Raw genomic sequence first — 18,070 nt, forward strand, 5'->3', positions numbered from 1 at the left:
GGCAATAAGTCTGGGTGCCATCTCGGTCCAGCCGAGTGGGCCCCGACATCTCCCCCTTTTTGTTTTATTAAAAATAAGGCTCGGGATCGTGCCTGTCTTAGGTTGTCGACCCTCAAGGATCATTCTTACCCGTCATTGGGAGAACAATAGCATGATTGTTTCCCTGTCTTAGGTTGATATGATCCTGGGGACGATCTTACCCGTCTTTGACTACCGATCCAGCATATTGAGCCAAACCTGAGGAGATGAGCCAACATCAATGGCTGCCATAGCTTGCACCAATATGCGCTGTTGTTGCAGTGTTTGTTGTCGAGTTCGCCTGATATATCCAATCAGGAAACAGCATGCTACCACCAGCAAGAATGCCCAGAATGCCATGCCACCCCAATCTTTTAAGAAACCCAATGTTCCATGTATCAAGTCCATCCATTGTTGTACTATGGCGACTTCTACGCGGGTAGAATTAATTGTAACGGTGGATGCTCGAAGCTCAATCATGGTATGTTCAAATTCACGGCTCCAAGTCCCTAGAAGTATCTCGCTTAATTGACGAGACAAATTGCCTGCATGGGAGAAATTTTGATACTGCACATACGTTATACATAATCCAGATAATTTATGAATACATGGTACCATGGCCATCTGCCCTAGAATGTCAACCTGTTCTTGTAACAGGTCTACTCTTTGATTTACCATTAATATGCCAGCTTTAAGTTGTCCATTTATTTGAGATTGCTGAGCCATGGCAGTAGCCGCATGTGAGGATAGGGCATTCATAGTGGCTGCAGTATTTATAGACGTCACCAAAGCAGCAGCAGCTGCAACTGCCGCGGTCACAGAGGCCACAATCCCAGCAATAAGGGCAGAAATTCCAAAGTCTCTCTTTTCTCGTTTCAGCAAAACTGGAAGGGAATTCACATCCACTCTTATTGGCCAAGGAACTGCTATTGGCAGTCGCATTACTACTGCCCAAGGGTGCATAGAAGCATTCCAGCAGAAAGTTAGAAAACAGGTATCAATAAAACAACTTAGACTATCATTAACTAAGGAACTATTAGAAACAAGCCAAAAAAATGGAGTAGTTACACAAACAGGAGTGGGTCCAAACGGGAATCGTGGTCCCATTGAACAATTTACTTTGACGCTATCCTCAAAAGTATCGGAAAAATTCTGAGAATAGCTGCAATTTTTTACAGTTCCCTCTAAAATCATAGACATAGCTGTTATATCAGTACAGCCTCCTGCTATCCCACAAAGAAGCCAAATATTAAAGGGGTTGGGCAGCTTATACTGTATAGGATTTTGATATGTATAATTATATCCTGCCCAAGTATGATTGTGCATAGTAGATGTACCTGGAGAAAAACTTAAATCATAGCCTGAAGAGGCCCAGACTACCTTGGAGTCTTGGCAATCAGTCCATTTAAATGGCCAGCTACGTGGGCTATAACATTTTAGAGCCCACCGCACCTGCAAAGGAGCTGCTTTATTTTCGGGATATCCATATCTAGAAAATGCTAAAGGAGCATATCCTTCTAAAACAGTAACATTTCCTATGGGACTGGAATCATTAAATGGCTGAAATTTTCTCATAGTTTGATTATATAGCTGTACATATGGATTGGGATTATCATAGGTATCATTTAAAATTTCATTAGCATAAAAACATAAACTGCCACTTAAAGTTATATTGAAAAATGCATAAAGCCTAATTTCTTCATCAAAGGGAATCCAGGGTAAATTTAAGGAACTATTGGTTGTAAAGAACTGAGGAAAAATGGTGGCAGCGGTGGATATAGGTAAAGGGAGAGGAAAGGCAGAAATAATTCCCCAAAGATCCTTTTCACTTATTCCAATATGAAACATTGCCAACAGAGTTAGCCATATCCATTTGTTGCTTAGCATCTTCTTCTGGTTCCTGTATATGGTGCACCAATCTTTCATGAACCCAAATCGGCGAGTCTTTGTCCTGTGGGAAAACACACACCGACCCTCGAGCCCACATTAGCACTGGATCCGGACCATTCCATGCTCCTGTAAGGATGTCTTTCCACATTGCTTGCCCTGCATAGCGTTCATGAGGCCTATAACATCTTTCTGCTGCCGTTCATCCATCAGCATCCAGCGTTAAAAATTTTAGAATAAATAAGATTTAGTTTATCTTTTGGTGTGCTCCATTGAGCCCCTATTCCCCCTTTTTGTTATATTAAAGCAGATTTAATAGTGGCATGGGCTCGTTCTACTATGTCTTGGCCCTGTGGATTATATGGTAATCCATGATTTAATTGTATAGCCATTTGGGCACAAAAATGAGAAAATTTTTGAGAAACATAAGCAGGTCCATTATCAGTTTTAATTTGGTGAGGGATGCCCCAGGCAGCAAAAGCCTGCAGACAATGAGAAATTACATGTTGGGCCTTTTCTCCAGTATGAGCAGAGGCAAAGATAACTCCAGAACATGTATCCATGGAAACATGTACATATTTAAGAGAGCCAAATTCAAGAACATGCATGACATCCATTTGCCATAGGTGAAGAGGTCGCAAACCTCGAGGATTTACTCCTGTAGTAGGCTGTGGCAATAATGTCAAACAATTTTTGCATTGCAGTACAATGTGTCGAGCTTGTTCTTTAGTGATTTTAAATTTTAGTCTCAACGTTTGGGAATTTACATGAAATTTATTGTGAAATTTTTGAGCCTGTAACACTTTGTCTTCATTTGAAAAAATAAGTACAGTTCGAGTATGAAAATCTGCAATAGCATTGCCTTCAGCAAGCGGTCCGGGAAGTCCTGAATGAGCTCGTATGTGGGTTGCATAGAATGGAAATTTTCGGTTCCAAATATATTGTTGTAACTTAGCCAATAATAAAAGAATAGTAGATTGTCCCTTAATATGTCCTACACATTCAAGGAATTAAGTGCCTGTACCACATATAAGCTATCTGAAATTAAATTGAATGGAGTGGAATCATAGAGCATAAACACTTGAATCACTGTCAAAATCTCTACTGCCTGTGCTGATGAATGGGGAAAAAGAAAAGTTTGTGGATCTGAGCCTTCTTTGAATATCACTCCCATACCTCCTTTGGATCCATCTGTAAAAATATTTGGCACTCCAGCAATTGGTGCAGATCGAGTGATTTTAGGAAAAATAATAGGATGAGCCAAAACAAACCTGAGCCATGGATGTTGTGGATAATGATTATCGAATTGTCCTGTGGCCATTACAACATGGACAATAGCCCAGTCAGAATTGGTGGCAGCAAGAGTGGCAAGCTGTTCTTTAGTATATGGAGTGATAATAAGATCAGGCTGCATCCCAAATGCAGTCAGAGCTGCCTTTAATGCCTTGATAATGATTTGCGCAACACAGGCTGGATACCATGGCAACACTTTTTTGGGAGAATGAGGGAGGTGTACCCACATTATGGGACCCTCTTGCCACAACACTCCAGTGGGTGTGAGATCTGTGGTAAGAATGCATAACAACAATTTTTTCTGATAGTCTTAAGATAGGCTCCACCAGACAGTACAGCCCTGCACAAATTCATCCAATCATTTGGAGTCATTGAGTATCTTTCTCAAGGATTCTACCAGTGACAAGGTAAATGAGGCCTGCACTCCATATGTGGACACAGCTTCTTTTAATCTTTGAACAATCTTCCAATTTAATGGCTCATGATACCTTTGCTGATTCTGGTCAAGAAACACAGGAAATGCTCCTGGTGTAGGCAAAATCTCCGCCCACGGACTAACCTCAGGTGTCTTCTGCCTATCAGACTTTCCTTTCTCAGTAAGATATGGCAACGGACTAGGAGAGGGAGGAGGAGGAGCAGAAGGTTCAGGATGTTCCTTTTTTCTGTTATAAGACATTTGGAATCTGCGCCAAGATTCTAACAAAGCTTCTTCCTCATCTCTTTCTGGTGGAACAGGCCATATCTCTTGTTCCTCCTCGGAGGAGTCGGAGGAGTCACTTTCAGAGGACTCCTCATTCCTCTGAGAGTCTGCCTGTTGACCTTGCCCTGAAATCTCTTCTTTTGCTTCCTTTAAAGCATTATAGCCTTCAGCCAGAACTTGATGATACCTCCCTGTTTTGCCTGTCAGGCATGATTTAATTAAGCTCCAAATAGCCAATGTCCCAGGTGGAAGAGCCCCTTCGGCATCGGCCTTAAGAAGATCCTGACCGCCGGGCGTGGTGGTGCACGCTTGTAATCCCCGCGCTTGGGATGCAGAGACAGGAGGATCGCGCAGGTTCGAAGCCAGCCGTGCTGGCGTAAGAGACCCTGTTTCAAAAATATAAAATAGGTCTGGGAGTGTAGCCCGGAGGAAGAAGGGCTTCCAGGAACCCCAGTACCACCAAAAAAAAAAAAAAAAGAAGATCCTGACCAAGACGTTTCCACTGAGGAGCGTTAACATATCCTTCCTCTAAAAACCACGGAGCTACCGTTTTAACTGTGCTAAGAAAATTTTCAATAGTGGCTGCTTTCACTTTCACTCCTCCCTTAGACAGAGAGCCTCTTTGACCTTCATGGTAGCAACCTTAGACCCCATGATAAGTTTTACTTCGTCGCAAATTCTTGCGAACCTTCACAGAGCTGTCCCTCGCTTATCCGCGAGCCTTATCTTATTTTGTCGCTTACCTGCGAATTTTTTCGCTACGTTGTTTTTCCCGGGTTTCGGCACCACTTATCATCCCCTAAGACTCCGACCCACAGGGACTTAGAGAACGATACAGACACCTCTTCAGCTGAAATGTGAATTCTTCTTTAATGGATCCTTAATATGTCTCTTCTTCCTCTCAATATGTATCTCTCAATGCGTACAGCAAGCACAATATATATCAGCATCATAATCCCTCCCTCTATTCCCTACCAACCCCAAGCTTCCACAGCTAGGGCATGCACATTTCTGACTCTCTCATAGGCAGGCTGGTGGTAGCACGAGGCGCTGCGTCACTGATCATTCTGCAGGCACGTAACATGGCACACTGCACATGCTCAAGGAGACGTCCATCTTGTGAGTCTTATGACTTGGCTGCAAGCCTAGGCGCCATCTTGAGTCCACGCTGGCAATAAGCCTGGGTGCCATCTCGGTCCAGCCAAGTGGGCCCCAACACCTATTTCTTTCTTAATATCATCATTAAAATTGCCTTGTATTTCTGGTGGACCAATGTGGGGTGCATATATATATTTATGATCATTAAATCCTCTTGATGAATTAACATCTTCACATTATGTAATGACCTAATGACCTTCCATGTGTCTTGTGATAGTTCATTTGTCTTCATTGTCTAAGTGTGGCTATTTCTTCTTCTTTTTTTTGGTTATCATTTGCATGGAGTATCTTTCCTTATCCTTAGGTTTTCTATGTGTTTTCTTGAAGTGAATCTCTTATAGAAAGCATATAGTTGGATGGGTGTTGTCTCTCTCTGTCTCTGTCTCTTTTTTTTATTTTTTCCGTATAGCCACTTTATGTGTTTTGTATATGTGGGGTAACGGGGTGTGCACTCACTATTTTATTACTTTTTCTATAAGAGAAACTATAGGGAAAAGGGTTGTTCTTGGCACCAAGCTCTGCTACATTGGGGAGGGGCAACTTGAGTAAATGAAGTTGTTCTTTTCACCTGTTCAATGTGTTTATTCTTTGAGTCTTTGCTCCCACTGTGTGATGGAACTCTTCCATTGGACTCCCACAAAAGTTTTCTTCTCTGTCCAAATCATTGCTTCTGCAGAAGGGTGATGGTAGAAAGCTCCTACTTAGAACATCATGCTGGTGTCAGTTCCTGGATATTTTTCTCCACTGAAAATGTCATCTTTAGAAATAATTGTATGTACTTTTAAACACTGCATAAACTTTCCCCAACAAAGCTGTTATTCCAAACTTTGTGGATAACTATGGAATCTCTGTACTAAATTAATAGTATTCCATATAATTTATGTGCTAATTTCAGTTTCAATTTCACTGTCAGTCCCATCTGTTATTACTTCAATTCTAAATTAATGAGGCAAGTTGGAGCTGGAAAATGTCAGATCATCTGAGGGCATCATTTTTTTTCTAAGGTCATATAAAATAAAAGAGTACATTTGTCATAATTCAACAATCCATTCCATTTTATAGAGCCATAACGTGTTAGAGCTGGAAGGTTTGTAAAACAGCACCAACTCCAGATTTATAGGTAAGAAAACTGAGTTCCAGAGAGGTAAAGTAATTCACCCAGGATTGTGTAGCCCATTGTTTCTTGTCCATTGTTTCAAAGATTTACAAGATCTACATGTAACCTTTAATTCCTCTGGTCTGACACATTCTCTCAGGCTTCCCAGGCAGGGTTAGAGGCTTCTCCACCCCACCTCACTCCCTTTCAAATGCTCTTGACAGAATAAAGGATTATTAGGTTTGCTTCAGAAGTTGTTCTTAAAACTAATAGATATCATCCACTCTAGTCTCTCTATGCCAATTTTGTGCTAATTGTTTTATAAGCATTATTGCATTTGATCATTAAACACATTTAAAAAAATATACATGAAACTTCATCTTGCAAAAGTTAGTTACATGCCCAAAGTACCATAGTCTTTGAGATGGAAAGGCAGAGTTCAGAGTCTTGGAGACTAGCCTCCCAGACACTCTGCAACACTGCCTCTCTGAGTCTTAATAGCTCTGCTGTGCTGACCACACCAGACAGTTAAAAACTGACCTCTGAGCTCACAGCCCCAGTGTCCTCTAGTGTTCTTATTTCATTAGAAGTTCTTTCCAAAAAGCCTCTGAGCCAGAATTCTCTTTAGCAGTCCAACTTATAGGATTCATTGTCTCTTTTGATTGCCCTTCTGAATTCCTGCCCAGAAAATCTAACTCATTCCCCAGCAAGAATTATGACTTGGCATTTTTGCCTGTCTGCCTTCCCAAGCTCTGCAGCCTGAAGGCTGGCACGCTACTGCTCCCAGCAGAACCCAGGCCGAGCTGCTGACTGGGAACACCAACTTGAAGGAAATCCCTGTAGGAACTAGGACTCAAGGTGGCCCAGGGCCAGCTCATCAACACTGCACCTGTCATGCTAAGGGGGTTGGAGTGGTTTCTCAAGGTGATGGGGACCAGTGCAGATTTGTCAACAGGAGATTGATAGGCCTGAGTTTGTGGGATCCTCGGTATTACACACAAAAATTAATTATTTATACATGTCTATATAATTATATATGCTTGCATATAATCCTATGCATATATATTTATGAAATTACCACCACCAACAAGATAGTATATTTCTGAAGCCTCAGAAACTTTCCTCATGCTTTTTTGTATTCAATCCCTTCACCCCTGACTCCAGGCAAAATTTATACTATTTATGACTAAGGTTTTGTCTTTTCTATAATGTGGTACAAAAAGAATTATCTATTAAGAAGTATTTGTGTCTGTCTTCCTTGATTTATTCTAGTGCTTTGAGATAAATTGTTTTACATATCTATAATTCATTTTACATATCTATAATTGTTTTACATATCTATAATTCATTTGCATCACTTAGTAATATTTCAATATATAAATAACACTTTTTATCTGTTGACAAGTTGATAAATATTTAAGTTCTTTCTGGCTTTTTCTGTTAAAAACAAAGCTGCTATACATATGCATACACATTGTGCAGATTTAAATTTTTATTTCTAGATTTTATGGTATGCATGTATTTAACCGTATTAAAAACTGCCAAACTCAGCCGGGCATGGTGGTACACCCTTGTAATCCCAGCATTCGGGAGGTTGGGACCAGAGGATCATGGTTCACAGACAGCCTCAGCTACTTAGTGAAGCCATCTGCAAATTAGTGAGACCCTGTTTCAAAAAAAGAATAAAAGAATAAAAAATAGGGCAGTGGCTGTAGCTCGGAGGTTGAATGCCCCTGGATTCCATCCCCAGCCCCCCCCCCAAATTTTTTTAAAATAAAAACTGCCAAATTCCACATGGTTATGCTGTTTTACAATAACCAAAAAAAAGTATGAAAGTTCCAGTTGCTCTATGCCTCTGTCAGAATTTTGTAATGTCTATCTGTTTAATTTCAGCCAATGTAGTAGATATAAAGTGGTAATTCAATTTAGTTTTAATTTGCATTTTTCTAATGACCAATGATATTGAGAAATTTTCATGTGTGGTTATAGGTATTTGTGTATCTTCTGTGATGCCAAGTCTTTTGCACATTTTAATTGCATTATCACCTTACTATTGAATTATGAATTTTTAAATTTTTTCTGCATGATATAAGCTTATTATTAAGTGTATATTTGCAAATAGTCTCTCCCAGTCCAGTGACTTGTTTTTTTTTAACTTCTTTAATAGTGTCTTTCAAAGAACAAAAGCTTTAATTTTTATAAAGACAAATTTATCTTTTTTCTTTAGTAATTCATGTTTCCTTTGAATGCTAAAAAATGTTTCTCTAACCCAAGATCATAAAGATTTTCTCCTATTTATTCTTTAAAAAATTTTATAGTTTTAATTCTTATATTTACATCTGTGATACATTTTAAGTTTATTTTCATATTTAGTGCTAGGTAAGAAGAATCATTATTTTGCATGCAAATGTTTTATTATTCAAAAGCATTTTGCTGGGACGCTCTTATTGGAACTATTGAATTTTCCTGAAACATTTGTTACTTTACATATATCTGGGTCTATTTTTAGACTCATTATTCTGTGATATTGGTGTACATACCTCTCTTGATGTCAGTCTTTACTCATATACTTATCTTTTATTTATGGCTTATCCTTTTTTTTTTTTTACAATGTTTGTGTACAGAAAAGAGGTAATATTGCAGGTCTTAGATTGCTACCCTTGGAAAAGCCTACTTGCAAGTTTGATCCTTGACTGGCACCTGGCAATGACTTTCAAGAATTTTTCTACCATTCCTAGCAGACAAGAGCGGCACACTGTGACTAAAATATTTGTTCAAATAGTCTAGTTAATGCTGAATGCCTGATTTCCTTCTGGCAATCTGGGATTTGGGTACATCATAAGCAAAGGGAGCCTCTTTGACCAATCTCCAGTGAAACCCCTGGGTACAGAATTCCAAATGAGTTTCCCTGGTAGGCATTTTATGTGGGTTGTTAATTCATTACTAAAGAAGGAATTAAGAGCATCCTCAGTGACTTCAAAGAAGGGGACTCATGAAAGCTAGTACATGGTTTTCTCTTGATTTTATAACATGTATCTTTTGCTTCTACTAATTTATTTTTTATCCTTTCACTATAATAAATCACAGCAATGAATATGACTATACGCTGGATCCTGTGAGTCTTCATAGCAAATCACAGAAACTGGGAGTGGTCTGGGGAATCCTGTCACAGTGTTTGTCTTATCTTTTTGTGTAAATGATGATTTTCTCCAGGACAGATTCCATGGCTTGTCTTGAAATCTGTCCATAGTAAAATCCCATACACGGCAGATACCTAATAGACATTTTGGTTGTTTGAGATAGAAGATCTAAAGAGATTCGAGCATGGGAGATTCATTAGGTGCTTGGTTAGAAAATTGAAAAATGAAGTCTCAAAAGGTATAGCAGTGAACTGTAGATGAGACTATTAAATCATTACTGCATTACTGCTTTACAATTATCCAGGGGGAAAAGCCTTTGCATTTGCTTAGCACGCAGAGCACACTTTCCCAGCAGTTGAAAAGAAAAAGCAGCACTAAGCCAAGCTTCTGCCTCACCCTATGATGGCCTCTCACAGATGGTAACTGGTCATGGAGTCAACAATCTGTAAAAATCATTGTACAAAAACTCCTGCATTGTAGTTTTGACATCTCACAGGGGAGGAAAAACCATTTTATAATCGTCAAGGCTGTTCCTCCAGGGACCACCTCCTCTAGCCATACCCTACTGGCCTACCAGGTACCACCCAGGTAACCCCATTACAACAGACACATCTACTTTTGTGATTACAACCCTCATGACTCAATTACATCAGGTCCAAATATTGATAAATATTTGAGCTCTTTCACTTTTTAAAACCGGAACACTTATTGTGACTAGTTGTTTCAACTCTCAAAATGAACTAGATGCTGCAACAGCTGCCCTCTTGGGTTTAAGTGTTGCTCCTTCATGGAATCCATGCCTGAATCTGCAATATACAATTTTTAGATGCCTAATTCAACCAGTCCCAGTGATATTTTGTCTTTGTCTTGGCTTGGATCTCCATTTATACTTTCTCTTGCATTTGGCAGGGTACCCACTTTGCCACAAGTAGACTTCTAAAGGTGGTAGGCCTTAAAACACGGTGGCACAATGTGTGCGTCTTATTAGGACGCTTTCCAAAGGATGACGTTTATTCCAACTATAACACTCACCGTCCAAGTAGTCAATCCTTTTGAAAGTAAACAGGCACTACTCTCTCTCTCTGGACTCATTCCAAGTTTCTTCTACTTCCTCCAGTCAATCGGCACATGGACTGACCCAGAGTAACTCTACCCTAAGAGATAGAGTTTCTAAAAGTTGATGAAAAGAGCAGGATAAACATTCTACCCAGTTTGTTGTTTGCAAAACTATAACTGCCCTGACATGTACAAATTGTGGTGCCCTGTTACGAGAAATCCAGTTCACTCAAAGACATTGCCTCTCTAGGCTATTTTAACAAAATTTCCGACAGTGATGCACGAATGAGGAAAAGGCAAAAGAAAAACATCCTGTTGATTGCATACTAGTGGAAGTGTGTGCTGAATCCAGGAACAAACAACTCATTCTATTTTTGGATCTTATCAGAAATTATTAATCACTCATTAAGAAGTATATGCTCCAGGAAAATCCAAAATATTCTCTCCAGCTGCTCCCTCCTTCCTTTTTTGATTAGCTTTTACAGAAATTTTGCTTGTCTATTCCTGTGGTATGTATGATCTAGAAATCTAAATGTGTTTCTCATAACTCATTATGAACTTTTGTTTTCCAAACAAAGAAGCCACATTTGCTGCAAAATATAAAAACAAATCTCAGAAGATTAAAAGCCAGAGTAGAATTTAGAAAAGCTGAAGGAGGTCATCTTACATTTTAACTACAAGAGGAAAATTATTTCAAACTTATGTGCATCTTACATAACTAATAAAGTTGGTATTTTTGTTGTTTGTTTAAATTAGTTATTAAAGCTCTTATAGTCCATTGCACAATCTATGAAGTAGAACAAAAATTTCAAAGTAGAAATTACCAAATCAATTTTTATTTAATGACCTACCTCAATTTAACAAATTTATTTTAAAAAATACAAGTAAACTTAGAGCCCGGTATGGTGGCACACACCTGTAATCCCAGTACTTGAGAGGCTGAGACAAAGCCAGCCCCCTGCAACTTAGTCAAACCCTGTTTCAAAATAAAAAAATTAAAAAGTGTTGGGGCTGTATCTTGGAAGAAAAGTGTTCCTGGATTCGACCCCTGTTACTAAATAAATAAATAAATAAATAAATAAATAAATAAATAAATGCAAGTAAATTTGAATTCCAAATCTGCTAAACCAAGTGGCATAGAGTTTAGTTGAAAGAGTTTTATGTCGGAATAGTAATTCTCTGTTTTTTCCTGGAAGCATGGGTTAGTATTGCCCTTTTATTCAAAATAACTACAGATGTTGTTATCCTTATTTAAATGGGCAACTGCTTTCTATCCTGCAGAATTTCATAAAGCTACTTGGCTTTTTTGGGGGCAAAAATCTTCATTAGGGAAGCATAGCTTTGTTAAGAATAATTGAAATTAATTTTTATTTTTGCCTAAAAATTAACATAAATTTTCATAGATATATAGCCCATATATAGATATATAGACTTTTATAGATATATTGACTCTAAATGGAAGATCACTTTTACATAAATGCTGAAGTTTGGCTGCATACAAAATTTATTTTATCATGAGGCATGGGGAAATTTCTTTTAGCATGTAGCTAATAATCAATATCCTAGAAACATAAAAAGATTCTAGAAACATTAATAAAATTGAAACATTTTAAAGCCGTACTATTTTAAGGGTGTCCTTCATTAAATTATTTCATAGTACAGTTAAGACATCTCCTTGAAAAATTAAATAATCTATACAACTGTCTGCAGTTAGTAGTTTTCCTGAAAACTACTGAATTTATTCCTTTAGTGTCAGCTTCCCCAATCTCTGCAAACTACTCAGCTATAAATTAAAGACTTCGGAGTTACAAAATGCTAAGAGTCTATTTTACTTTTGCAAATAAATAAGAGGATAATCACCTTGTTTAAGCATTTTAAAAAATTTAGTTTGCAGTTTCCAAACCCATGTTCAGAGTGCCCTGCTACCCTACATGTGAACTTTCTAAAGAGGAAACATAAGGTCTATGCAGAATTTCTCAGTGTCTGTGGTTCCTGAGCTCAAGACTCATGCAAAGTTAGGTCAACCATCATTAGATCCTTGCAAGACTATGTACTGTTGGCCCTCTTGAGAGGAATAAAATTTCAGTAGGAAGCAAATTACATTTCTTTTAGTTTTAAATTATTTTTCATCCTCTGTTTTATGTGAATGAACTATATGACACAGGACAATGCAATCCTCATTTTTTGGTGCATTGCTCTCTACCTTGCAAAGTGTAGACAAAAAAATATGATGAATGTAAGATAATAGGATTGGAAATAAAGAAGCTAAGAACAAGTCTCTGGAGAATTGAATGGCAGTTTCTTCACTGGGAAGGTCCAAGTTGACCTTAAAGGAGGAAAATGGCTGTCTTCCTTCTAGACTGACATGTGATGACTAGGGTATAATACACTCAAAAGAGAGTTACTGTTAATCAGTGAAGATCATTGAGGTTGCTATGGTCTTTTCTTAAGTTAGCAATGTAAAGTTTCATAAACCAACATTGGATTAACTGACTTTTGTTTTATCAAAATAGAGGTAGTTTTGCTTTCTCTAACAATGAAAGTGACCCAAGCATTCTGAAAAAAATTCTATTTACAAAAAAGAAAAGATTACCTATAATCTCATCACCCAAATAAGCATTAAAATTAAAACAATATTTTTGTTGATTTTTCTGTGCATAGGTACGTATTTTTTTTTTAAAAAAACAGTCTTATACATATGGCCTTATAAACCAACAATTTTGCATTTAAAATAGTATGATATGTATATATATATATATATATATATATATATATATATATATATATATATATAATTGGTCTCTAAGTCTTCTTTGGATCCCATAGGTCAGTCCAATAGCCCAAGAGATGGGTGGGGTCCCCTGAACAGACTCCCACTTTTAAACTAACTTACTCATTCTCCTCCCAGGAATGTTGTCAGTTAAGCCTCACCTCTTACAGTGGCCCTCAGCCAAGGGAGAGTGCCCCTCCTTGGGAGCATCCTGATTCTAAAGATTGGCCAATGTAGAGTGCAACTGCTCCCAAACCTCAATTCAGGACTGCTCTGAAGCTGCAGCCCAGCCCCAAGGCTTATTTGGATCAGCTGAAGCCATCACTGCAATTGTATTTTAGCTTATCTTCTGTCAGATGCTGCTTCTTTCACTTTTTTTTACACGTGTTGTTGCTAAGAGCACTCCAGTAAACATTCTGGATGAGTGCAAGTCTCCCTCATGGAGTCTGTTTCCCAGGAAACCCATTAAAAAGGTTGGTGCAGCCAGGCATGGTGGTGCACGCCCCGAGTCCTGGGATTACACAGCATTGTGGAGAAGTTGACTGTTGGCTGCTGGGAGAGATACTGTTACAGAACTGATCTCCCATGATAGCAATGTGGATTATAGCAGTTTACAAACTTTCCACACCTGGGAATCTTTAAAAATTACTGTTGTCTGGCCACCCTAGACATTGTGATTTAATTGGAATAAATTACAAATGGGACATTGGGATTGAAGAAGGGCTAAATGAGTGATGTGTGCATGTATGCCTCCGTCATCTTGTATCTCATTAAGATGTATAACTACAATGCACCAATAAAAAGTTTTAAAAACCTTACCAGGTAATTATCATGCATAGCAAAGTTTAGGAACCATTGAATTTCAGGATATTAAATAATAGGGACCAGGTTCAAGCTTAAGCATCACGCAAGGCAAGTGCAGTAATCATAATGAGCAGCCAGGTAGAGTGGCATCCAAGTGGAACTGAGCCAGAGAGCTATGGTCTTGGTCAGGGCCAGGACTGATACACTGGCAGTCAGCAAAAGTACTGCTTAAACTCTCAAAAGAAATCAAGTGCTTGAAGAACAAAATAGTGAGGGCAGTCAGCCAAATAAAAAGTCATGATTCCTTACTCAATTTCTGAATTTGAGCTGTTATTTTCTTCCTCCATCACTGAAGTGAGAGCTTTTAGGAACCAAATAAGTGGAGTGTTTTCTGAGGTCCAGCTCACAGTAGTCCACTGGGTATAGTCACCCTCATCCCCACCCCACTGATAGTCATTTCTCAGGTCTCTAGATGCATATTTGGAGAACATACTTGGTGTACTTGGCAGTCAATATTATCCCCCTGTTGTTCTTTTGATCTGAAGAATTAGAACTGTTGTCATGGTGAGGTCAAATAGAAACCTTCTAAATTATCTTCTTTATTTGAATCAGTAAAAGAACAACAACAAAATGAAATCATATAATGGCAGACTTTCATGACATCCTGAAAGACCTAAGAGGAGCAAAGGGGGTGGTCATCATAATATTTTAATTTACCACTATGCCGCCTAAAAATGAATGTCCCTGAGAGGCCTGGTATTAGCTCATTTAAGTAAAATTACAGCTGCAATAATATATGTGGTATCTTTATTAAAGGAGATTAACATTATTACAAAAACAGTGACCTGGGCAATGTGCTTATTCCCATCTCTATCAAGAAGGAAAACCAGAAGCATCTTGCAGTCTTGTCCCAGGACTATGCTAGATTACTCAGCTTCTATCATAATACAATCTGGAGTGACCTAGACCATCTATGCATTTCACAGACCATCACATTGCTCCACTGCATCAATGAGATCATGTTAGTTGTACTGGATGAGCAAGAAATGGCAAGTATGTTAAAAACTTTGGTAAGACATGTCCATCACATGGAGTGGAAAATAAATTCTACAAAGATTCAGAGTCTTAACACACCAGTAACATTTTTAAAGGTTCAGTAGCTTGGGTCATGCAAGAATATTCACTCCAAAGTAGACAACAAAGTATCCCATTATTTTCACCATTAAGAAGGAAATATAATATTTGATAGGCTAGTCTGAGTTCTGAAGACAACATATCTCATATTTAAGAACCCCCTATGCATTTATTAGGAAACACAGGAGACTTCAGTCTATAACTGCAGCACAGAGCAGGATGGGGCTCCACAGCAAATCACTCCCAACAAGTCCTAATCATTCAAGTCCAAAGAAATAATGTGGGGAGAAGCGCAAATAGCAAAAATGTCCATTCCAGGTATGCATTCAGTGATATATCTAGGATTGTCATAAGCATGGCTAGAGTTCAGTAGGCCATTGAGCTTTCAGGAGCACCTACTCAGGTTCCAATGACACCCATCTTTGAGACTTCTCTCTCTGATCACACATATAACTGAATGAGTGATAGTTTATTATTAGTTTGTTATTATTTTGTGGTAATACAGATTGAATCCAGGGATATTCTACCCTTGACATATATCCGCAAACCTGTTTTATTATTTTTATTTTGAAACAGGGCCTCACTAAGTTGCTCAGGATGGCCTTGAACCCACAATTCTCCTGTTTCGGTCTCCCAAGTGTTAAGATTACAAGCATGTGCCACCATGCCAAGCTTCAGTGGGTGATATTTTATAACCAACTAAGAGGAACAAAAGCTAAGCTTGGTTAAGAAATATGTTGGCTCAGTATGTGGGGGCAAAGTGAGGAAAGATTGTTCATGGGTGATCCTGAGTTGTAATCGTGAGGGAAAGTCCTACCTGTGACCTGGCTTTGGGTGATGATTTGGAAAGACAAGCAACTTGAGAAAGTAAAACCACCACCACCACCACAACAACATTATTACAAAGCAACAACAAAAATGAAGTCATATAATGCCAGACTTTACAGAAAATACAACAAATACCCTGGATGGTTGGCATTGCTTTATTCTCAGTTTTTTAGAACTGCCATAAGAAAACTTCAGAGACAGGATGGTTTAAACAGCAGAAATGAATTAATTTCAAATCCTGAAGACTGTAAGTTGGAGATCAAGATGCAAGTCAGGTTGGACTTTTCTTGGGACCTCTGTTCTTGGCTTGCAGGTGACCACTCTATTGTTCCCTCTGCACATGGTTTACCATTCTGAAGACACCCTTGATGTTTCTTGTGTTTCCTAATCTCTTCTTATGAGGATACCAGTCAGATTGAATGGAACACACTACATCCTCATATCCTCATTAAAATGTCCTCTCTAAAAGGTCTATCTCCAAATACAGTCACATTTGTTGGTATTGAGGTTGAGGACTTTGACATATGAATCTGGGGGGAGAAAACCAACTAATGCATAATAACTTCCAAGGACCTAGAAGGAAAGAGACTGAATGATCAGAGACAAGGAGGTCTGGGAAAGAGGTGTGTGGATGAACCTTTGCAGATGGGCACCAACTGTAAAGAATTTTTTGTTTTTTGGACCCATGCACCTAAGAAAGATCAACAATACAGAAGAGACACTAATTATATAGGTATGATGTTTCATCTTGTATTTTTAACCAACACTCCAGGGTTGGCACATGGATAAATTATTACAACCATGGTAAAGAATAGAAATTATATATAGCCCCCAAAACAAGGAATCCTCTACTCAGAAATCTAATCTAGCTACTGCCACCACTGACTTCCAGCCTGCTAGCAACAAAGATCTATGCTGAGTCTTTGATCTGGAAAAACTTCTCAAGAACAAACAGTCACTTGGTAGCAAATAGGTTACACTGAGCTGCTCCTTTCACTCCGGAAAGAGCAGCCATTTGCTTGGAGACAACACATATTCCCAATATTAATTTTCATTTCTTATCCATATGACATCAACCAGTACCACTCACTGAGGACGTTCAGTGTGGTTAGTCCATCAATATGAGATCTTGCATAATAATGCATCAGACCAAGAAATCTACTGTACACCAAAGAGGTAGGCATGTAAGCCCACAGGACCCAACGGCATACAGTACTGCCCAGAAGCTAACAGCTTGGTAGAGCAGTAGAATGGCCTTTTAGAAGGCATAGCTGAGAAACCAGGCTGAGAAAAAACTCTGCCTTTCTATAGGCCCTTAAGCTAATGACCATATACTGCATGTCCACACTAGGGAACAAACATGAGCCTCTAAAAAAAAGCAGTGAAAGTTAGTATGGGCCCACCTACCATTACTCCAGGGAACGACAGGGGAATGTGATCTCTCCCATGCCTACAATTTTGGGCTCCATGAGTCTAGGAAGGAGAGCTTCTACTAGGGTTCACAAAAAGAGTCTGGTTAAACTTATCTTAAACCTGAGCTCCCTTGCCCAGGTATATGAATGGAGCAGGTGCATCCTGCTGGACAGCATTGGAAGGCTATCTAGTTTGTGTCCCTGACAGCTCGGCTTGAATGTGTGCTCACGCATCCATTCCCCTCACTCTTCACGCTTCTTCCCTGCTCCCCACAGGTGCCAATGCTGAGAGCGCTGGGCAGTTGACTTTCTGCACCTCTATATCCATTGTAAATTGTAGAGTCTGTCTTCCAAGGATACCAAGAAGGGCAGCATTAACCTTAGGAGTAATACCGAATTTCTTGGGAAAACAAGAAAATATCCATAGGAAAAAAAGGAGTTTAACAGGAAGAAGAGGTAGGCTCCAAACCCGGTTTCAACTGTGGCTGCTTTTATCTAAAATGCCATCCAACTTATGAAGCCTCTTCTCTATCATCATATTTTCTATTAAAGCTCTTTTATTTTTTTGTTTTTAAGAAGGAACGGTGCCTGGAGATAGAGTGACTGCTGGAGTTAACCTACTCAGGCTTCTGAGTTCAAATGAGCTGATATCATTTCTTCTTCTTTGAAACAGCAAACTATCTCTACATGTATATACATATAAATATATACCTACACATGTATATATATTAGTTCTCTATGTACATATATATATATACTATTTCTCTATGTGCA

At 38.8% G+C, this 18,070-nt stretch overlaps 1 pseudogene across 1 annotated transcript; it reads right to left on the reverse strand.

The window, feature by feature from the left end:
* Positions 1 to 10,022: 10,022 nt before the first annotated feature.
* On the reverse strand, positions 10,023 to 17,068 carry LOC308258751 (large ribosomal subunit protein eL37-like; annotated as a pseudogene). The gene is made up of 2 exons: positions 16,975 to 17,068; positions 10,023 to 10,304 (listed from the first exon to the last, which is right to left on the reverse strand). The product of its transcript is annotated as a large ribosomal subunit protein eL37-like (transcript).
* Positions 17,069 to 18,070: the final 1,002 nt, after the last annotated feature.

Source organism: Muscardinus avellanarius (genome assembly GCF_963383645.1).
Source record: "Muscardinus avellanarius genome assembly, chromosome: 2".
Taxonomy (NCBI): Eukaryota; Metazoa; Chordata; class Mammalia; order Rodentia; family Gliridae; genus Muscardinus; species Muscardinus avellanarius.